The sequence below is a fragment of the Orcinus orca genome, chromosome 14 (assembly GCF_937001465.1).
Source record: "Orcinus orca chromosome 14, mOrcOrc1.1, whole genome shotgun sequence".
Taxonomy (NCBI): Eukaryota; Metazoa; Chordata; class Mammalia; order Artiodactyla; family Delphinidae; genus Orcinus; species Orcinus orca.
In genome coordinates this window covers 18,458,179-18,482,299 of record NC_064572.1, presented here as the reverse complement: position 1 = coordinate 18,482,299, position 24,121 = coordinate 18,458,179, and the positions used below count along the sequence as shown (strand labels likewise).

The 24,121-nt window shown below is 37.0% G+C and overlaps 1 protein-coding gene and 1 pseudogene across 1 annotated transcript in view; one reads left to right on the top strand and one right to left on the bottom strand.

Annotated features, from left to right (window-relative positions):
- The window catches only part of PHYHIPL (phytanoyl-CoA 2-hydroxylase interacting protein like), a 102,809-nt gene that overhangs the window by 18,664 nt on the left and 60,024 nt on the right, over nucleotides 1-24,121 (bottom strand). The window lies entirely within an intron of this gene.
- LOC117196645 (HAUS augmin-like complex subunit 6) lies at nucleotides 4,646-6,002 on the top strand (annotated as a pseudogene).

Genomic DNA, 24,121 nt, shown 5'->3' with positions numbered 1-24,121 from the left:
TTTTTTCTAGTTTGCAAGACCATTAGCTGTGTACCTGTTTCTGAACTCACCTAATTACTAAATTTGAGATTTCATTTTGTTCATGAAGTAATTTGAGTGTTAATGATAGTAAAACTATCATTACAAGATCATATTACCAACAAAATGCATAAATGAATTAGTCCTTACCACCTCTACGTTTTCAATTCCTTTTCCAATTTCTGCGTTCACAGAAATAAAAACAATAACACTGGTGATCCATCTTTCTAATCTATGAAAGATTAGCCTTACATGGTAGGTTCTGCTGAAAGGCCCCAAGCGACCATTTTTCTTACATGACCAATCGATTCTGCTCTAAAGTAATAATACTAGGTGTTTTAAGCCAGATGAAATCAGAAATGTTGATAATGAAATGAAACAATCCAGTCAAATAAAGGCAATGTTTCTTTTAAAAAAAATCTGAGGTATCAGTGAGTCAATAAAAATTACTCTCCCTTCCCCCTTTTGGAAGTTTATATATAGAAATAGCATGTAATGTTTATGCTACGTACATAAATAATATCAAAGACCATTCTCTTAACAGTTACTATGTGAAGGATTACTCTAGGAATCTTTTTACCTGTTGTATCTTCCTAAATTTAATTTTGAATGCTGAAACAATAGATAAGGTTAAAAGAAAGAAAATGACTGCCATGTTGATTGATATCATTAAAATCTTGAAGAATGCATCTGACGTCTAGTTACTTTACAGACTATGTCCTACATTTCCAATTAGAGAAAATGTTATCACTTTGGCTAATATTATAGAGCAGAATATGATGGATGACAGGACAAAAAGAGAAAATATAGACTTGGCAAGTTTGTTTCATATGTAGGAAAGACATACTGAGTGAAATTTTACTCCACTTCTCCTTCCTATGTTCCCTTCTCCCAAGCCAACATAAAATTCAGTGCCCAAGAAAAAAAAGTGTAATTGTTATTTATGTTATAAAAGTTGTAGGTCATAAATCAGCTACATAATTTGTTCCTTAAAAGAATAAACAGGGACTTCCCTGGTGGCACAGTAGTTAAGAATCCGCCTGCCAATGCAGGGGACATGGGTTCGATCCCTGGTTCGGGAAGACCCCACATGCTGCGGAGCAACTAAGCCTGTGTGCCACAACTACTGAGCTTGCACTCTAGAGCCCCTGAGCCACAACTGCTGAGCTTGCGTGCCATAACTACTGAAGCCCACGCACCTGGAGCCCGTGCTCCGCAGCAAGAGAAGCCACCACAGTGAGAAGCCCGCACACCGCAATGAACAGTAGCCCCTGATCGCCACAACTAGAGAAAGCCCGCGTGCAGCAATGAAGACTCAACAGAGCCAAAAATAAATAAATAAAAAGAATAAACAAATCTTGATCGACAGTAACTGAAAGGAACAACAATCAATGTAGCAACACCTTCCACTTCCATATTAGCTTGTGCTCTCTGCCCCCATACTCCCATCTCAATTACTGATATAAATCTTTTGATATTCCCAGTCTTATTAAATCATTCACCTATGTTATCCCAAGCTGTGTTGTGGCCAGAGGAACCCGATGACAGTCAAAGACTAATTTCAAAATAACTGAAGTTCTTTATTTTCATTTCTTGAACAATACTTTTAAAAATCCTTCTTTCTTCTCTCATGTACTCCCTCACACCCAGGCTTTCCCAGATTCCCACTCCATAAAACTCCCAGAAAAATTACTCCCTCACCCTTTTTTCCCTCCCCACCTGCCCTCGTAGAATCTCAAAATTGCTTCCTGCTAAAGCCTTTCAGAAGTCAAGTGTAGGGAAGAAACAAAGTGGAATCTCTTTAGTGGCCTTGGGAAAGGGAAAGGCAATAAATATACAAACAGTAATTTTTGTTCTATTTATAAAAGCTCACATTTTAACCTATTATTCTGACTGCAGTTATCTTTAAAATGTAAGCAACGTTAAATGAAAAACTTTCTGGACTAATAGCAGAAATTTCTGTACAAGTTATATGCATTATGAGGAGGAATCAAGATGCCTGAGGAGTAGGATGTGGAGCTCACCTCCTTCCACAAACACATCTGAAACACATCTTCAAGTGGAACAATTTGCACAGAACATCTACTGAACACTGGCAGAAGACCTCAGACTTCCGAAAGGGCAAGAAAACCTCCACATAAGGACAAAAGAAAAAAGAAAAAGGAGTTGGGATGGGACCTGTGCCCCAGGGAGGGAGTTGTGAAGGAGGAAAGGTTCTCACACCCTAGGAAGTCCCCTCACCGGCAGGGAGATCAGCCTGGACGAGGGGGAGCGTCAGAGCCTCTGAGGAGAGTGCAGCAACCAGTTTGCGGAAGGCAAAATGGAGTGACCTACTGCCACCCTGTGCTCCCTAGCCTGAGATGCTCATCCACTGGTATGGGTGGGGGTTGCGTGCTGAAGCTTGGGCTTCAGAGGTCAAACCCAGGGAGAGGAACAGCGTTGCCTGTGGGGAGACAGCCTGAAGAGGCTGGACTGTGGCAACTGAGGGTGTATTTGGAAGAACCTGGGCATGCCAGAGGGGCAAGTCACCATTACTGGGGGGTGCACGAGGACAGGGTGGGACTGCCATAGGAGCTTCTTTCCCTGTGTGCATGCTCTCAGGCAACAGAACACCAACTATATGAGCTTTTGGGGTGGGCATGAGCTGCTACCGGCATCGTGGGCTCCAGAAGTGGGCGTGGGCTGCTACCAAAACTAGGGGACCTGTGCGCAGGCGCCAATTGCTGTCCCCACTGTCCTGGGGGTGAGTGGGCCCTGCCGCAGCTAGGAGACCTGGGAACAGAAGCTAGTTGCTGCCCCTGCCGTATGGGGAGCACGCATGGGGGGTGAGCAGGCACCAATCACTGCCCCTGCTGTCCTGGGAATGCGTGGGCCGTAGCCACCACTGGGAGACCCAGGAGCAGGTGCCCATTGATGCCCCTGCTGTCCTGGGGGCACATAGCCAGTGCTGCCACTGAGAGACCCATGGTTGGGGGCGGACCACTGCCCCTGCCATACCAGGAGAGCATGCAAGGGCCGCTGCACCTATGCACCCCATATCAAGGGGATAATGGCCAGTACACACTGACGAAAGAGGCAGAAAGCATCCAAACTAAAAGTAGCCCCTCAATTCTGGACAAGATGGTGGAGTAGAAGAACTTGAGCTCACTTCCTCTTACAAAAACACCAAAATCACAATTAACTGCTGAATGACCATCAACTAAAAAGACTGGAACCTACCAAAAAAAAAATTTTACACCCAAAGACAAAGAAGAAGCCACAACGAGTCGGTAGAAGGGGCGCTTCCGTGATATAATCAAATCCCATACCCTTTGGGTGAGAGACCCACAAATTGGAAAATAATTATATCCCAGAGGTTCTCCCACAGTAGTGATAGTTCTGAGCCCCAGGTCAGGCTCCATAGCCTGAGGGTCTGGCACCAGAAGGAGGAGCCTCGAGAGCATTTGGCTTTGAAGGCCAGCAGGGCTTGAGCGCAGGAGCTCCACAGGACTGGGGGAAATAGAAACTGCACTCTTGGAGGGTGCACACAAGATTTCCCGTACACTGGGACCCAGAACAAAGCAGTGACTCCACAGGAGCCTGGGCTAGACCACCCTGTGTGTTGTGGAGGGTCTCCTGGGGAGGTGTGGGTTGGCTGTGGTGCAGAGGAGGGGCAAGGAGACTGGAGGTGGAGGCCCCATAAAATATTGATTGGCACGAGCTCTCCGAGAGGTGGCCATTTGGGCACTGAGACCTGGCTCCACCCAACAGCCTGCAGGCTCCAGTGCTGGGATGTCTCAGGCCAAACCATCAGCGGACAGGCTGCCTAAAGTTGTACTGAGATCACAGCCACTTTAAACACACCCCTTGACATGGCCCTGTCAACCAGAGGGACAACACACAGTTCCACACACCAGTGGGCAGGCAGCAGTCCCTCCCTCCAGGAAACCTGCACAAGCCCCTGACCCAAACTCACCCACAAGGGTGCAAACACCAGAAGTAAGAGAAACTACGATCCTGCAGCCTGCGGAAAGGAGACCGCAAACACAGAAAAGTCAGACAAAACGAGACGGCAGAGGAGTATATTCCAGATGAAGGAACAAGATAAAAACCCAGAAGAACAAGTAAGTGAAGTGGAGTTAGGCAATCTTCCCCCAAAATAATTCAGAGTAAAGATGATCCAAGATCTTAGAAAAAGAATGGAGGCACAGATCGAGAAGACACAAGAAATGTTTAACAAGTCTTAGAAGATTTAAAGAACAAACACTGATGAACAATACAATAACTGGAATGAAAAATACACTAGAAGGAATCTATAGTGGAATAAATGAGGCAGAAGAATGGGTAAGTGAGCAGTATCAGAGACCTCTAGGGCAGCATTAAATGCAATAAATTCACATTATATGGGTCCCAAAAGGAAAAGAGAAAGAGAAAGGTCCAAGAAATTATTTGAAGAGATTATAGCCAAAAACTTCCCTAATGTGGGAGAGGAAACATTCAGTCTCGAACGCATAGAGTCCCATGCAGGATAAACCCAAGTAGCAACAGGCCAAGACACATGTTAATCAAATTGACAAAAATTAAAGACAAAGAAAAAATATTAAAAGCAACGAGAAAGCACAAATAACATACAAGGGGTGGTGACTTCGCTTCGCTGTGCAGTACTACCGTTAGAGGCGCTAATTCCCTGAGACTTTAGAGTCTCAGGCCACTTGAGGCATGTGAGGCGAAATGGTTCTGGGCAAGAGGATCAGGTGGTGGCAATGGAGGGGCCACCGCCATCTCAGGATACCTGTAGGGAAAAAGCCTGAGGGACCCTCTCAGTCGTTGGAGACTGCGCTTTCTTCCTTTGCCGGGCCCTGCCTACCGCGAAGATGAGTTCGGCCTGGGTCACTTCTTTCGAGAAGGAGCATATCTGGATGTATTTGCAGGCACTCAGCTTCGAGCCGGGCTCGGTGAGTATAGCCGGTGGAAAGATCGTGTCGCACACGCACCTCGGAGTGAACACGTTTGACAAGTTGAACAGTGATGCCTTTCAGATAGCTTCTTATTTTTTGTTTCAAACCCTTGACCAGTCTCTCACTAAAGAAGTTTTCAAACTTTGTTGGCCTCCATTTGACCAAAAATGTGATACTGAATTCCGAAAACATTGCTGTGAATGGTTAAAAAAGATTTCTGCTGAATGTGGAAGTAGCTTTCTTCAAGTTGTTGGTTCACTATTTCTTTCTCCTGGTGGTCCTAAGTTTATTCATCTGATGTATCACTTTGCAAGTTTTGTTGCAATAAATTATATAAAAACCCATTCTAAAAATTCTTCTATACATTTTAGAGATATTTAACGTAAAGCCACAAGATTTGTGCAAGTGCATTGCCAGATGCCATGTAGCACATAACAGAGTTTTACAAATTTTGCAAAGAGAAGATTGTTACCCGAAAATGCACAACTGTCAGTTAAACAAATACGAAATTTGAGATCAGAATGTATAGGACAGCAAAACCAAATTAAAAAAATGGAACCCTATGATGACCAAATTAATATACAAGAGAAAATTCAAAAGGTTCGGTCTTTGTGGGCTTCAGTGAATGAAACACTCACGGCTTTGGAAAAAGAGAAGTTGTTAGTTCAGTCCTTACAACCAATATACTTTAGATGGAACTAATGTTGCTATCAATATTCCAAGGCTCTTACTTGACAAAATTGAGAAACAAATGTGTCAGCTGCACATAGGAAATGTTTAAGAGGCTGGAAAATTGAATCTCTTAACAGTTATTCAGTTATTAAATGAAATCTTGAAAGTAATGAAATATGAACATTGTCAGGCTAACCAAGCAAGACTGGCAATAGACCTTCACTTCCTTGAAAAAGAGACCAAATTTCAGAGAGAAAGACTCATTTGCCTGAAGAGAAAGTTGTTTCAGATTGCCTCAAGTGTGTGCTTCAGAAACCTGTGCTGACCAGTTGCATAGGTGAACCAACAAAACAAAATCTGTCAGATTTGTTAAATAAGGACATAATTTGTAAGCAAGATTTCGAATGTACAGCTTTACAGAACAAGCTTTTAGAAACTAGCCAAATAGAGACATTCTCCCCTGCTGTAGGCAATAGGAGAAATGTCATAGGTAGCAGTGAAGAAGAGTATATTAAAATATCAGACCACTCGAAAGCTTCTTACAAAGATCTTTCCATGCATAAAAGTATGTTATGGAATTCTTTTCAGATATCAAGTGGAATTAGTTCCAGTTTTAAAGGTAGTGATTTTGGCATATTACATGAAACGCTTCCAAAAGAAGTTGGTCACTTAAGTCTTAATAGCTCCAGTAGTACAGAGGCCAATTTTAAACTGGAACCAAATAGTCCTATGCACAATGGCATTTTCCCAGAAGGTGTTGTGGGAGGAAGACAGAATACTCCAGAATCAGACTTTAATTTACAGGCTACTTGCAGTGGATATGAAGCTCTGAAGAAATCTCTGTCCAAGCAAAGGGAAGAAATTTGCCTCTCTAATCCTGAAACACTTGAAAGACACAAACCAGAATTGAGCCTTACTTCCCAATACATGCAAACTGATGATATGCTTAACTTTTTGGGCACTCATGATTTGCACATTGACTATACAAACCCATCTTCATGCATGTCCCTTGGTGAAAGAAAACAGTCTCTTTCACCACTAATTAGGTTTTCTCCAGTGGAACAAAGATTGAGAACCACAATACCATGTAGTCTTGGAGAACTTCTACCTAATTTAACAGTCAATTTTGCTGAAGAAGAAATCTTGAATAAGAGTCTTGATGCAAAAGAATCTCCATCTGACTTGAAAGATGAAGCAGTAGCCCAGTCAATTTAACTATGATGAACTTAAGTTGAAGCAATGTCACAGGATAAAAACTGATTTGTAATTTAAATACACATTGGAAGTGTAACTGTTTTTCAAGGTCTAAAAAAGTCCTAAATAATGCTTTTTAGCCCTCTCTACTGATTTTAGGTAAGGAGAGTATGTTTGGATTTTCTCTCTCTGTATAGATATGGGGTTGAAATGTGAAGTATTTGGAAAGCAAACAAGTTATGAGAAGCCATTTTGGTTTCTTGCATAATCTTGTAAGCATGAAGTAAATGGCAAAGTATTAGGTTAACTAATTCATTATGTTCTAATTTCAGATAATTAACATAAGGATGAGTAGTTTTTGATGTGTTTTATTAAGTGGATAACTTAATAGCCATTGGATATACTGATCTTTCTTTTTAGGGAAATAAACAACTTCTATTGTTTCTTTTTAGAACATTCTGGTACTAAACAAAAAAAGTGAGGAAAGTAATGCTTTGGGGTATATAATCAAAATGACAATATTTAAGTTTGGGAAAGCTCTAAAGAGGCTTAATGATTATTCAGGTAGGTTGATCCTGAAAAATGATGTTTGATGGAATAAAGTGCATGTGATGATAGTGAAGACTGGAGCAGGATGAATTTAGAAAAAAGGAAAAAGGTGGAAGATGACTAGATACTTTTGAGGGACACTAACTATAAATCCATTCAGTGGGTTGTATAGCAGTTTTATATTTAGTCTAATTTAGACTTTGAGAATTTAACTCTAGTTTTTTTTTTTTAACAGAATAAATGTAAATTAAAAAATTAGTCTGTGTTTGTTTTTTTTTTTGGAGGGCCACTGTTTTGGGGGAAGGGAGCTCATTTTTTCTTTAATTTTTTAATTTAAAAAATTTTTTGTTGGAGTATGGTTGCTTTGCAATGTTGTGTTAGTTTCTGCTGCACAGTGAAGTGAACCTGCCATAATCATACACACATCCCCTCCCTCTTGGGCCTCCCTCCCTCCCACCCCCCATTCCTCCCAACTGGGCCATCACAGAGTGCCGAGCTGAGCTCCCTGTGCTATATAGCAGGTTAAGGGAGCTAATTTTTTTATTTTTTTTTAAATAGTGATCTTGGGGTCTTATTTATTTATTTTTATTTAATTTATTTTTGGCTGTGTTGGGTCTTCGTTTCTGTGCGAGGGCTTTCTCTAGTTATGGCAAGTGGGGGCCACTCTTCATCGCGGCGCGCAGGCCTCTCACTATCGCGGCCTCTCTTGTTGCGGAGCACAGGCTCCAGATGCGCAGGCTCAGTAGTTGTGGCTCATGGGCCTAGTTGCTCCGCGGCATGTGGGATCTTCCCAGACCAGGGCTCGAACCCATGTCCCCTGCATTAGCAGGCAGATTCTCAACCACTGCGCCACCAGGGAAGCCCAAGGGAGCTAATTTTGATAGTTACTTTCCTCCTCAAAAACCATCAGGTCCCCACTGCCTACAGAACAGCTTCAAATTTACTTGAGAAAATTGAATTTGGGGTTAAATAACTTGTTCAGTGTTACACAGCTAAGTCAGTGGTGAAGCTAGGATTTGACCCTATTTTCCTTCCTTGATATACCAACAAGACCTCCTAGAAGTAACTAAAGGGCCAGGATGTAGGATATGGCTGCAAGAGTGGGCCTTCTGTACTCTAAATGGGAGTCAGATGTGAGGCCTCTTGTACAGTGTCCTGCCCCATGTAGTCAGACCCCCCTGGCCAAGAAACGGGCTTGTCTTTAGCATCCAAGTGAATACATGCCATTGCCCTCTGTGAACCAGGAGGTTAAGCACACTCTGGAAGGGTGATAGCACCTACAGCACCCCTGTGTCTAGCCTCAACTCTTAACCATCACAGCCTTGTCCAATTTGCCAAGAAACTGGCAAAAAGAGGAGAAAAGTTTTAGGGAAGAGTTCTGGAAGTGGATGGGCTTAATAGTTCATCTTCTCTCACTCATTTTGGCTTACTTTCTCTCTGTTGCTTGTTTGATCCAAGTTTGAAGGCCAGTCTTTTTTTGTGTGAGAAAAGACAGAAGAAAACCACAAATAACTACCTTCTTTGCAGTGGAAAAGAAAGAGAAAGAGAAAAGCTTCTCCTAAGGTGCCATATTCTTTTATTAGTTAATAGAACAAATAGGGACTCTGTAAGTCTACTGGGAAACTATCCTTTAGTCTTAAGAAACCTAGTATCGGTAAATCCAAAATTAACACGTTAAGGAGAAGGTAGAGCTATCATATTAGCATCTACAAAGTGCCAGAACTATTCCTGGATACTTAATAATACATATCATTTAATTCTTACACCTCTGTAAGACAGTGATATTGTACCTATATTACAGGTAATGATACCAAAGCTAGGGAGCTTAAATGACTTGTCTAAGATGGACTCGAGGAATTACCTGGGATACATCTTAAAAAAACGTATATTCTGTAGGTCTAAAATGAGGATTAGAAATCTGCATTTTAAATAGCTTCCCTGGTAATTCTTTGGCTCAATAAAAAGCTTGAGAGCCACTGCTAGGAGATACAGATTCACATTTAGCCCTGGGGTATCTTTAAGAAGCTAGGTACACTATTACATACATACTGCTTTAGAGATTTTAGCTCTCTGATGAGGAAGCTGAAGTTCACCCATAAGTGTGGGCCCTGAATTATTGAGAATCAAATGATCAAAATATCTTTGGATATTAATGGATTTACAAAAAACCACACTGCTGTTAAGTGAGTCATACCTGTGATAGGCTGAGAGGAAGGGAAGAAAAAAGACCTACAAAAACAATCCCAAAACAATTAACAAAATGGCAATAAGATCATACAAATCGATAATTGCCTTAAAGGTAAATGGATTATTAGGCTCCAACCAAAAGACACAGACTGGCTGAATAGATTTTAAAAAAACAAGACTTGTATATATACTGTCTACAACAGACCCACTTCAGACCCAGGGACACATACAGACTGAAGTGAGGGGATGGAAAAAGGTATGCTATGAAAATGGAAATCAAAGAAAGCTGGAGTAGCAATACTCATATCAGACAAAATAGACTTTAAAATAAAGACTGTTACAAGAGACACTACATAATGATCAAGGGATCAATCTAGAAAGAAAATGATACAATTGTAAATATATATGCACCCAACACAGGAGCACCTCTATATGTAAGGCAAATGCTAATGGCCATAAAAGGGGAAATCGACAGTAACACAATAATACTGGGGGACTTTAACACCCCACTTACAACAGTGGACAGATCATCCAAACAGAAAATTAATAAGGAAACACAAGCCTTAAATGACACATTAGACCAGACAGAGTTAATTGATATTTATAGGATATTCCATCCAAAAGCAGCAGATTACACTTTCTTCTCAAATGCACATGGAATATTCTCCAGGATAGATCACATCTTGGGTCCCAAATCAAGGCTCGATAAATTTAAGAAAATTGAAATCATTTCAAGCATGTTTTCTGACCACAACACTATGAGAGTAGAAATCAATTACAGAAAATAAAATGTAAAAAACACAAACACCTGGAGACTAAACAATATGTTACTAAACAACCAATGGATCACTGAAGAAATCAAAGAAATCAAAAAAAAAAAAACCTAGAGACAAATGACTGAAAACACGATGATCCAAAACCTATGTGACACACCAAAAGCAGTACTAAAAGGGAAGTTTATAGCAATACAATCTTACCTCAAGAAACAAGAAAAATCTCATATCATTGAAACTAAAAGCTGGTTCTTTGAGAAGATAAAAAAAATTGATAAGCCTTTAGCCAGACTCATCAAGAAAAAAAGGGAGAGGGATCAAATCAACAAAATTAGAATAGAAAAAGGATAAGTTACAACGGACACCACAGAAATACAAAGGATCATAAGAGACTACTACAACTATACGCCAATAAAATGGACAACCTAGAAGAAATGGACACATTCTTAGAAACGTACAACCTTCCAAGACTGAACCAGGAAGAAATAGAAAATATGAACGGACCAATCACAAGTTCTGAAATTGAAACTGTGATTAAAAATCCAACAAACAAAAGTCCAGGACAAGATAATTTCACAGGCAAATTCTATCAACCATTACAGAAGAGTTAACACCTACTCTTCTGAAACTCTTCCAAAAAATTGCAGAGAAAGGAACACTCCCAACCTCATTCTACGAGGCCACCATCACCCTGATACCAAAACCAGACAAAGATACCACAAAAAAAGAAAATTACAGGCCAATATCACAGATGAACACAGATGCAAAAATCCTCAACAAAATACTAGCAAACTGAATCCAACAATGCATTAAAAGGATCATACACCATTATCAAGTGGGATTTATCCCAGGGATGCAAGGATTTTTCAATATCCACAAAAATCAGTATGATATATCACATCAACAAACTGAAGAATAAAAATCATATAATTATCTCAATAGATGCAGAAAATACTTTTGACAAAATTCAACACCCGATTATGATAAAAGCTCCCCAGAACGTGGGCACAGAGGGAACATACCTCAACATAATAAAGGCCATATATGACAAACCCACAGCAAACATCACTGTCAATGGTGAAAAACTGAAAGCATTTCCTTTAAGATCAGGAATGAGACAAGGATGTCCACTCTTGTCACTATTATTCAACATAGTTTGGAAATCCTAGCCATGGCAATGAGAGAAGAAAAAGAAATAAAAGGAATCCAAATGGGAAAGGAAGAAGTAAAACTGTCACTGTTTGCAGATGACCTGATACTATGCATAGAAAATCCTAAAGATGCTACCAGAAAACTACTAGAGGTAATCAATGAATTTGGTAAAGTTGCAGGATACAAAATTAATACACAGAAATCTCTTGCATTCCTATACACTAACAATGAAAGATCAGAAAGGGAAATCAAGGAAACAATCCCATTTACCATCACATCAAAAAGAATAAAATACCTAGGAATAAACCTATCCAAGGAGGCAAAAGACCTGTACTCAGAAAACTATAAGATATTGATGAAAGAAACTGAAGATGACACAAATAGATGGAGAGATATACCATGTTCTTGGATTGGAAGAATCAATATTGTGAAAATGACTATACTACCCAAAGCAATCTACAGATTCAATGCAATCCCTATCAGATTAACAATGGCATTTTTCACAGAACTAGAACAAAAAAATTTTTTAATTTGTATGGAAACATAAAAGACCCCAAATAGCCAAAGCAATCTTGAGAAAGAAAAACGGAGCTGGAGGAATCAGGCTCCCTGATTTGAAACTATACTACAAAGCTACAGTCATCAAAACAGTATGGTACAAACACAGAAATACAGATCAATGGAACAGGATAGGAAGCCCAGAGATAAACCCACGCACCTATCATCACCTAATTTATGACAAAGGAGGCAAGAATATACAATGAAGAAAAGACAACCTCTTCAATAAGTGGTGCTGGGAAAACTGGACAGCTACATGTAAATGAATGAAATTAGAACACTCCCTGACACCTTACACAAACATAAACTCAAAATGGATTAAAGACCCAAATGTAAGGCTGGATACTATAAAACCCTTAGAGGAAAACATAGGCAGAACACTCTATGACATAAATTGCAGCAATATCTTTTTTGACCCACCTCCTAGGGTAATGAAAGTAAAAACAAAGATAAACAAATGCAACCTATTAAACTGAAAATCTTTTACACAGCAAAGGAAACCATAAGCAAAATGAAAAGACAACCCTCAGAATGGAAGAAAATATTTGCAAATGAAGCAACTGACAAGGGATTAATTTCCAAATTATACAAACAGCTTATGCAGCTCAATATCAAAAAAACAAACAACCCAATCAAAACAACAACCAAAAAAAGACATACAGATGGCCAAGAGGCACATAAAAAGATGCTCAACAACACTAATTATCAGAGAAATGCAAATCAAAACTATAATGTTGTATCACCTCACACCAGTCAGAATGGCCATCATCAAAAAGTATATAAACAATAAATGCTGGAGAGGGTGTGAAGAAAAGGGAACCCTTCTACACTTTGGGTGAGAATGTAAATTGGTACAGCCACTATGGAGAACAGTATGGAGGTTCCTTAAGAAACTAAAAATAGAGGGACTTCCCTGGTGGTCCTGTGGTAAGACTCCGCACTCCCAACGCAGGGGGCCCAGGTTCAATCTCTGGTCAGGGAACCAGATCCCACATGCCGCAGCTAAGAGTTCACATGCCACAACTAAAGATTCTGCATGCCGCAATTAAAAAAACAAAGAAAAAAAACCCAAAAAAGATCCCGCACGCCACAACAAAGATCCTGCACATTGCAACAAATATCCCATGTGCTGCAACTAAGACCCCATGCAGCCAAATAAATAAATAAAATAAAGATTTTTAAAAAACCCTGAGGCTTCCCTGGTGGCGCAGTGGTTGAGAATATGCCTGCTAATGCAGGGGACACGGGTTCGAGCCCTGGTCTGGGAGGATCCCACATGCTGCGGAGCAACTAGGCCCGTAAGCCACAACTACTGAGCCTGCGCATCTGGAGCCTGTGCTCCGCAACAAGAGAGGCCACGATAGTGAGAGGCCCGCACGCCGTGATGAAGAGTGGCCCCTGCTTGCCACAACTAGAGAAAGCCCTAGCACATAAGTGAAGACCCAACACAGCCAAAACAAAAACAAAAACAAAACCTAAAAATAGAGCTACCATATGATCTAGCAATCCCACTCCTGGGCATATATCTGGAGAAAATCATGCTTCGAAAAGATAAATGCACCCCAATGTTCATTGCAACACTATTTACAATAGCCAAGACATGGAAGCAACCTAAATGTCCACTGACAGAGGAATGACTAAAGAAGATATGGTACATACATTCAACGGAATATTACTCAGAAATAAAAAAGAATGAAATAATTCCATTTGCAGCAACATGGATGAACCTAGAGATTACCATACTATGTGAAGTAAGTTAGAGAAAGACAAATATCATATGATATCACTTATACATGGAAACTAATTCAAAAAATGATACAAATGAGCTTATTTACAAAATAGAGACTCACAGACTTAGAAAACAAACTTATGGTTACCAAAGGGGAAAGGTGGTAGGGAGGCATATGTATGGAGGTTGTGATTAACATTTACACACTACTATGGATAAAATAGATAATGAACAAGGACCTACTGCATAGCACAGGGAACTCTACTCAAATATTCTGAAATAGCCTATATGGGAAAAGAATCTGAAAAAGAATCGATATATGTATATGTATAACTGACTCACTTAGCTCTATTCCTGAAACTAACATAACATTGTAAATCAACTATACTCCAATATAAAATAAAAATTAAATTTAAAAAAGGAATCGTATGCATTATGACTGTCTACATAATTTCAAACAACGTGAAAAAATTGTTTTTTAAGAAAAAAATAAAGCTATTTAGCATTTGACCCAATTTAATGACAATACTTCAATATACTGACAGTAACTAAAATACTATATTTTGCCATTTAAACTTCCAGCATGTTATCTTTCCAACCTTAAAGTTATAAACAATTATTTTCTAGAATACTTTGTTTTATATGGTTTCTCTTCTACTTATTAAAACTTGATTAAAATTTTGTTACCTTTATTGAAAGGAGGAAGGAAACTTCTGCTCATATCATATTTTGCTGTTCAGAACAATATAAAGCTCAAACCTATAAAGGATATGCTATATCAAGAACCCTCATTTTCAAGCTACTTATCATAATCCCAGTTCTTTACAAACCTACTTAGCCTCTATGCAGCTTTCTTACTTGGGAAGAAAAAGATAAGAATTTAATTTAATAATTCCTACCAGTTTACATGTAACTTGCTTCCTACTCATGCTGTGTGAATCAATTTTTAACTGAGATTTTGAGATAAGTGACAGAAGACAATGATTCTGTCTTTAAAACCGGTGAAACAACAGTGATCCACATGTTGTTAATATTCAATAACCAGCCAATACTATCTTAGATCTATACGATCAAGTGTACTTCCAAATGCAGCTTCCCTTTTTTAGTAAGACTTCATCTTAAAGGTAATTCTAGCTATATTTCTCTACTTTACACACCAAATAATTCTAATAACTCTGGCTGTGCTGCTCACTGGTAATACTGAATGGAGAACAAATAAGTGGCACTTTCTATCCATCCAAAAGATGAAAACTGCTTTTTCAGAACAAACATTTCAAAAGCACTTTTCCAACAACAGCAATTATTAAAATGTAAACTGAAAACATAGCCAAATTATACTGATATATTTTATACGTTCGGCTCTTCTCTCAATGAACTTAAGTTGTCTTGCAAAAAATGATCAGATATTAAAAAAAAGATTTATTGAAATATAATTCACATACCATACAGCCATTCGTTTTAAGTGTACAAGTCAATGGCTTTTAGTAGATTCAGAATTGTGCATCCGCCCCACAATCAATCACAGAACATCTTTTTTTTTTTAATAGCAGAATAAACCCTACACACCTTAGTTATCACTCTCCAAGCCCAACCTCTCCATGTCCCCTCTTCCCTCAACTACTAATCAGTTTCCTGTCTCTGGATTTGCCTATACTGGGTATTTCATTTAAATCGTATCATGTAGTAAGTAGTCCTTTGTGACTGGCTTCTTTCACTTAGCATAATATTTTCAAGGTTCATCCATGTTGTAAAAAGACTTTATTCCTTTTTATTGCTGAATAATATCTCATTGTATGGATATACCAGCTTTTGTTTATTTACTTGTCAGCTGATGGACAGTTGATTTGTTACTACTTTTTGGCTATCATATATAGTGTTACTATGAACATTCATGTACAAGTTTTTTTTTAATAAATTTATCTATTTATCTATCTATCTATTTTTGGCTGCATTGGGTCTTCGTTGCTGTGTGGACTTTCCCTAGTTGTGGCATGCAGGGACTACTCTTCATTGCAGTGCAAGGGCTTCTCATTGCGGTGGCTCCTCTTGTTGCAGAGCACGGGCTCTAGGCATGCAGGCTTCAGTAGTTGTGGTACACGGGCTCAGTAGTTGTGGCACATGGGCTTAGTTGCTCTGCGGCGTGTAGGATCTTCCCAACCAGGGCTCAAACCCATGTCCCCTGCATTGCTTAACCACTGTGCAACCAGGGAAGTCCTCATGTACAAGTTTTTGTGTGAACGTATATTTTCTCTTCTCTTGAGTGTATGCCTAGGAGTTGAACTGTTGGTTCATAATGGTAACTTTGTTTAACTCGGTAAGGAACGGCCAAACTGTTTTTCAAAGTGGCTACGCCATTTTACAATCCCACCAGCAGTGTACGTGGGTTCCAATTTCTCCACATCCTCATCCGCACTTCTTACTATCTAACTTGTACTTTTGGTGTCATATCTAAGAGACCATTGCCTAATTCAAGGTCACAAAGATTTACACCTAAATTTTCTTCACCTAAATTTTCTTCTAAGAGTTTTACAGTTGTAACACTTACATTTAAGTTTTGGATCCATACTCAGTTAATTTTTATACATGGTGTACAGTAGGGGTCCAAGTTCATTCTTTTTCATGTGGATATGCAGTGATCTCAGCACCGTTTATTTTAAAAGATTATTTTTTCCTCATTTAATTGCTTTGGCACTATTGTCAAAAATCACTTGGCTATTGTATGATTTATTTCTAGACTCTCAATTCTATTCCATTACCACATTGTCTTGAATACTGTAGTAGCATTGTAGTATATCTTGAAATTGAGTAGTGTGAGTCCTCTAATTTTCTTCTTTTTCAAGATTATTTTGGCTATTCTGGGCCTCTTGACTTTCTATGTGAATTTTAGGATCAACTTTTCAATTTCTGCAAAGAAGTTAGGTGAAACTTTGATAGAGATTGAGTTGAACCTATAGATCAATTTGAGTGATACTGTCATCTTAATGATATTATCTTCTAATCCATAAAGATGACTCCCATTTATTTAGGTCTATTAGTTTATTTCAACATGACCAGATATAAATGCCTTAGAAGTATTTAATGAGGAAGTAAATTTACATTATCAATGAAAAGATCACTGTAAATTCATTCCTTGTTAAAAGTCTTTTATGGAAGTTAACAAGCATACACCAAGTTTAGAAACGAATATAATGAATCCCCATGTACATATCACCCAGCTTCAACAATTATTAACATTTTGCCAGTTTTATTTCATCTATTTACCACCTACTTATATTCACCTTTTAATTTTTTTTTTTTTTTTTTTTGTGGTACGCGGCCTCTCACTGTTGTGGCCTCTCCCGCTGCGGGGCACAGGCTCCGGACGCGCAGGCTCAGCGGCCATGGCTCACGGGCCCAGCCACTCCGCGGCATGTGGGATCTTCCCGGACCGGGGCACGAACCCGTGTCCCCTGCATCGGCAGGCAGACTCTCAACTACTGCGCCACCAGGGAAGCCCCGCTTTTAATTTTTTGATGGTATTTTAAAATATAATTTCAGACTTACAGAAAAGTTGCAAGATTAGTACTAAGTGCTCCCGTATCTTTCCTAAAGATTCTCCAATTACTCCATCTTAGACCCTCCATTCTCCTCTTTTCTCATTCCTCAAGTTTCGCTGGATCTCCCCTTCTCTTTCCAGTTGCTCTAGGGATGGACTTTGGAAAGGAGTTTGAGAAATAGTTGCACTGATTTTTTTTTTTTAACTTAGAGGTAATTTGAAGGTTATACATTCTCAGTTTAAAGTTATTCTGAAGGTGTGGGATTTAGGTCATGATATGTATTTTTTGTTGTTGTTGCTGTTAATCTCTACCTAATATCTGGGTTGGGAGATTCAGATTCAGCTATTTAGAAATCAGATTCATTCACTTATTTTTACCTGTGTTAAGTTAAATCATTGTTGGAAAGAATTTTTAATTTTAGTAAAACTTCCTGAAAGGAAGATTTTGCAGTGAAATCTCTACCTTGGATGATTTTTAGCTATATTTTTAGCAGGTGGTTGAACTAAGTAAGTGGCTTCTCACATTGACTTTGACAAATCATTCAGATTTGTAAAACTGGTTGAGGATGCGTATCATTCTGCTACTTAAATGTGTGTCCCTTCATATTTTTTTTTTTACTTATTACAACTTTTATTAAGTACCAATTATTTACATATCAAGAGCATGCAATAGAAGAGGTGCAAAGATGTATAAACTAGCTACTGTCTCAAGAATATAAAATGGGGAAGAATGTGGAAAATGCAATATTAAAAGTTATCACATAATCTAACTGAAAGACAACATTAAGGGAATCAAGAAGTGTTTCAGAAAATATGTGACATTCTTCCTTGTAGGAGAAGTAAAAACAATTTATTAATATCAATATATAATTGACATATAACATTGTTTCAGGTATATAACTGTGTTGATTTGATACATATGTTAATATAATTTATATATTGCAGTATGATTACCACTGCAGAGTCAGCTAATACTCCATCATGTCCCATAATTATCATTTCCTTTCTGTGGTGAGAACAATTAAGATCTAGCCTCTCAGCAACTCTTAAGTATATAACAGTATTATTAGCTATAATAACAATGCTGTGGGAGAAGCAGAATTTCAACAGGTGAAGACAGTAGTGAAAAAACTGAGGACATGGCATTCTAAATGGAGGCAACAGAAAAGGCATTAAGAAAAAGTATATTTTCATTTTAGTTAATTCAGCATATTGTATATGAAGAAAATACTGAGTTAGAATTCTAAAAGAGACTAGAAATGTTGTCATCAAAGTTGAGGAATTATTTCTAAGAGAAAAAACTAATGGTTGCTTTAACATGGAGTTCAATAGGTACAGCACAAAAGATAAAATTTCACTAAAATGTATCCTCAGACTCATAGTTGGTTCAAATGTGCCCTTCAAATATACCAAGAAAGCAATTTTTAAATATCCTGAATATCCAGTGTAGTTCCATGTATTTAAGAAGACATCTGTGAAGTGCACACACAAACTCTGTATCTAAAGGAACTTAAAAGGATCTAGACTCACTAAAACCTTTTAAGTGTACAAAAGGATAATAAACCCACTTTGCATCTACCTTTAGTATCACATACTACAATCTATGCATATAAAACCAGTGTTAGTGCAGCATTATGAATTTATATATATCGCTAGAATACTATATATTCAATATATTCCATAAATTATCCATTTTATAAGAAAGAGATTCTTCAAGTTTGCATATTTTTCCTTTTCCCTCTCAAGAATTAGAAAAGTTACTCTAAACAAACATTATGCATTATAATCCTTACTCCTTCATTTTAGGGTCATGTTCAGAATAGAAATCTTGCAACATAATCTTTTTGTTTCATTATATACATGTATGCACATTCATTTGTTTGAATATATAATACACACATACGTAATACTTTTTCTTTTTGACAGCTTTGGACAGAGATTTAAATTATTTACCTATCAAAGTCCTTAGCTAAATTCCTTACAACCTGAGATGTCTTTATCTTTTTGAAAGATATATAAAAGAAAAAAGTTACTTGGTTATCAAGATTACCTCGTGAAGTATATCGCCAATTTGATTAATCCAAAAATGCAGTTTTACCTTGAATAAAGATTAAAAATTTAACCCACCTAATAAACAGATGTACTCGGACAAACATTGCAACAGAACATGTTTCTATTTATTGAGGACCTCTATGTTTTTAGCAAGAATTTTACACCATTGTCCCGTGGCCGCCCTAGTTTTGTAAAAATGAGTAATTTTTCTTCCTCATATTATCTTCTCTAGAGTGCTATAATAGAAGCCAATCTAAAATCTTAGTTACAGTAGATAAAAGGGCATAAGTGACTCAGTTTGAATAAAGTAAGAGTGTTTTAAAAAGTTAATAAATGCAGTTACTTTTAAAAATAAGTGTTGGGCTGTTCTTCTAAGAAAAAAATTGCAGGTGTTAGGTTCACTTCCCTTAAAAACAGCAATTAGGAGCAATTTCCTCATACCTTATCTTTTTTTCCTTCCTAAAGTTTTAGTGATGAAAAATCAGCTAACATAGTACAAAAAGGAAGACATTTTATAATTTTATAATTAAAATTATATATGTATATATGTTTAAATAATTATATATGTTAATAATTTTCATTATAAAAATAAGAGATACAGTCTGCTAGGGTAAAAATACATTTCTCTTCATAAAAACAACTTTAAAATGTTGCAATACTTTTAAAGTCATGAAAGAAAAACTCATTAAGATAGTAATAAAACTCAAAATAGTAACCACAACAAAACCTGAAACTGTTCTCTGCTTTATTCACAATAAACTCCCAAAATAAAAATACTTAGTGGTAACATTGAATATTGTTGGAACTCTTAGGAAAAAACACAAAGAAGAAAATAAAAATCATTTGTAATTCTCTATACTATTAACATACTATAGAATATTGTTTTGTAACTTGTTTTTCACTTACTATATTATGAACAATTTCCTATGGCTACATACCATTCTAATCTTGTGTATTCTATTCTACCAATCAGTCATCCTAACACTGGACATGTAGATTGATTGTTTCCAGTGTTTTCCTGTAATAACACTCAGTTAACACTATTCTATGTAAATTTTTGTGCCTATCTATGATTATTTATTTTTGGATAAATCCCACAAACTTCAAATGTTGAATCACATTAGGTTTCATCAATTTGTATTTGCAACTACAGTTTTTCAGTGCCTATTTTTTGCACCTTTATCAATTCCATTTACTACTATTTACAATGTCCACGTGTTTTGATGGGCAAAAATTGGAACCTTTATCTTAAAAAAACAAAAAATGAGACTTTACTTAACCTGTACACCTTACACAAAAATTAGCTCAAATTGATTAAAAAACTTAAATGTAAAACATAAAAACCACAGAAGTGCCCTTCTACCATTGTTTTAGCTAATTTCTCCTTTTTACTTTCTATATCTTGATGTCACATTGTGTGTGTGTGTGTGTGTGTGTGTGTGTTTGCGTGTAATTATAGCTTCATTGGGCATTACAGCCTTTTTAATTAAAAATGACCATTTTCATCTTAATAAGTGTAATACATTAATTATACTCTGAAATAATTTATATCCTGTTTTATTTCAATTTGCGTGTGTATGAAAATTTTTGCTCTTTCCTGCATTTTATTTTTCACTTTCAATCTTTTTGGCTAAATTTGTTTTAGGTGTATCTTTTGTTTAGGTGTATCTGTTTCTGACCTCCATATATATACTATCTTCTATTTTCATTTTTGACCTTCCCTTTACATTCTCAGCAAAAAATTCTAAGTGTTTCCTCCATATCTCTGATTTATTTTCTTCAGTGTGCCTTCCATTCTTTGCTAATGGAATTTTAGTTGGTATAGCATTAATTTTCTTATATTCTCTCCTGTTCACAATTAGGTCTCTTTATATATTGGTTTATTATCTAATCTTTCATTTTTTTGTTTTATTAAATCTAATTTTGAATTTTACTGAGAATATATAAATCAGAATCTATAAAAGTTACATGGTTTTACTACAGAAAATCTTTCTCATAAATGCTATTCTGCTTCTTATTGCTAAAATTTTCTCCACCTATTTCTTTGTAGAATCTTTTCATAGCTAGGTCTCATTTTAACTTTTCTGTGTATTTATCCTTGAAAAAGAACACATCTTTAGGTTTGGCATAGGACAGATCTCCTCACTTGCTGTAAGAGAACACTATCAAAATTTTGCTCTTAGATCTTAATCTGAAGGGGCAATTGTATGTTTATTTTTCTGGTTAAGTAATTCTGAAGTCTGTGTGAAGGGGAAAAGAATCAGAGACATGGATAATTCGAGGACAGAAACTTCATCTTAGATTATTTTCTTGGTTTTGGCTAACCAATGAGCAGGGGCAGGTTTGCCACCTCTAGCATTCTGTGTGGTCTGTTTCCTCCAGTTACAATATGTAGCTATTTGGATTTTGGATTCTTTTTATTAAACTGCTGGTTCTCACATTAGAAAAGTGTCTTACTACTTTAGGGATATGCCTCATTACCCACCAGGTGGTACTGGTGGATAACTTCACTTTCTGTGGCCCCTGGCACACCTGCTTTCAAGAACTACTGATCCACAGCAACAAGAGAAAATTCAAGTGGAGTTGTGCTCCCTATCCATCCCTCTATCCACCAAATCAGAGGGTTCTAGAACAGGTACCTTCTAAGAGCTTCTCCACTATTTTTCCTGCAATACCACATGGTTTTCTGAGGAAAAGGAGTCAAAATTATAAGCTCCTTTCTACAATGGGGATTTCATGTGTAAATTATATAACAGAGACACCCCAGTGAGTGGAATGCCGATGGAAGTTTCCCATAATGTTTAGTATTAAAGACATTTTTCCTCTATTTTAATTTTTCCTTATTCATTTTGGCCAAGATCTTGTAGACAAGATTACTTTGATATTTATGCTCAAAATGACCATCTTACTGAGATTCTTTAATTCACTTAAAAAGTAGTAACTTCTCATCCTTTTTGTCTTTTTAACTTAAATTCTTTGTGGCAGCATTCTCCAGACTACCCTTATGCAATTTATTATAATATTATCAGATAAAAGTAAACAGTAGAGCTATATTTACATGTTTGTAGAATTATACACTCTTCTTTCTGAGACTGGCCTTGGAGATCCAGTCAATAGTTCTCAAATCTTTTCATTCAACAGATTAGCAAAATTTCATACAAAACTAAGAGAATTGTTTTTATTTTGTGAAGAGTAAAAACAAAACTGTAGTTTATTACAATCACAATTATAATAAAATTACATTTTAACATCAAATGTCAAAATACCTGATCTCAGAATAAAAAGTCTTCTAAAATTGAATAAGTTAACTTTATGAAGAACTGACTAAATTTTCTATATTTTCTCATTTAACAGAAGACTAATGAAAACTTCTCTATGGCTTGGTACTAGTTCTAAGGACTGATATTTGAAAACCATTTGATACATAGTTCAATTTCCCTTCTTTGTAGATAAATAAACTAGGGCTTAGGGAAACTAAATGATGTGGCTACAGTTAAAGACTGGGTAATTAAATGAACAAAAAAATGTAAATCCATGTTTTTTGCTTTTTTTTTTTAATCCAAGTCGATGGACTTTTTTCATTACATTATGTTGTCTTTCCCAGTTTAGTTTCTTGCTGGTTTTCTGTTTTGAACATTGTGTGTTATATATGTGATCAGGGAAGTGTGGGCAAAGAGGCCAGTGGTAAGATCAACTAAATTATTTGGGTACTCTAGAAGCTGTTTTGCATGAAGCCTAAACGATGGTCACAGCCCTTAACATCCTTGCAATCTAACTGAACAGCTTAATGGTAATTCATACTGAACTCGTCTAATTTCACATGGTACTGTTTCTCTGACTCTTTCACTGAATTCATTAATTTAAGTCTGGAATTAAATTGAATGAGTTTATAATAAAAATGTATATTAGTCTATACCTTTACTAATTTTGACCCCTCAGCCCCCACCCAGGGGATATTTGGCAATGTCTGGAGGTATTTTTGATCAGTACAACATGGGAAGGGTGCTGTTGGCATCTGGTGAGTTTACATTGTGAAGCTTCATCAGTCTATGACATAAAATATCTAATCAATTCAGTCAGTTAAGTTAGAAACCTCAAATAAGTCAATTGCTTAATGTTAATGTATATATCCTTTGGAAAATATACTAAACAGTTAACAATTTAACTGATGTTTTTGATATCACTGAACTCATTATTATTTTTTAATATATTATTGTTTTACTATAAATTATTTAGTGGTAGCCCATCTACCTGAATATGTGTTTTTCAGATTTAAGATAAATTACAATTCTGGATATCCAACTTCCAGAATTAAAGGAATCTAGGAACTGAGGATAAATGTTCCTTAGTTATTAAAATAGACAGAAGATAAGATGCAGGACAGAAGGCAAGGATTATACTACACTACACAAGAGAGGTAAGAATAGACTTGCATATTGAGGCAGCATTCAAAAGAGGACAAAGGGGAAGAGCCAAGAATGAATTTCAGGACTGATCCAGGAAGGGAAATGTGAAACAGGACACAGTTAAGAAAAGAAATAGAACCCATGAGCAATCTCAGAGGTGGGCCAAAAGCAATTCAATTTTTTTAAGTCTCATTTTCAATAAGGTAAACTGCATTTGTTTGTATATCTCTGAATATTTATCACAAATTACGCACCTCCATTTTGCTAATACTCAAATTAATTTCCTATGTTGATGGGTATATCTCACATAAATAAGTATACAACTATTAATTACAGATTGGTTAAGATCGTTTATACTA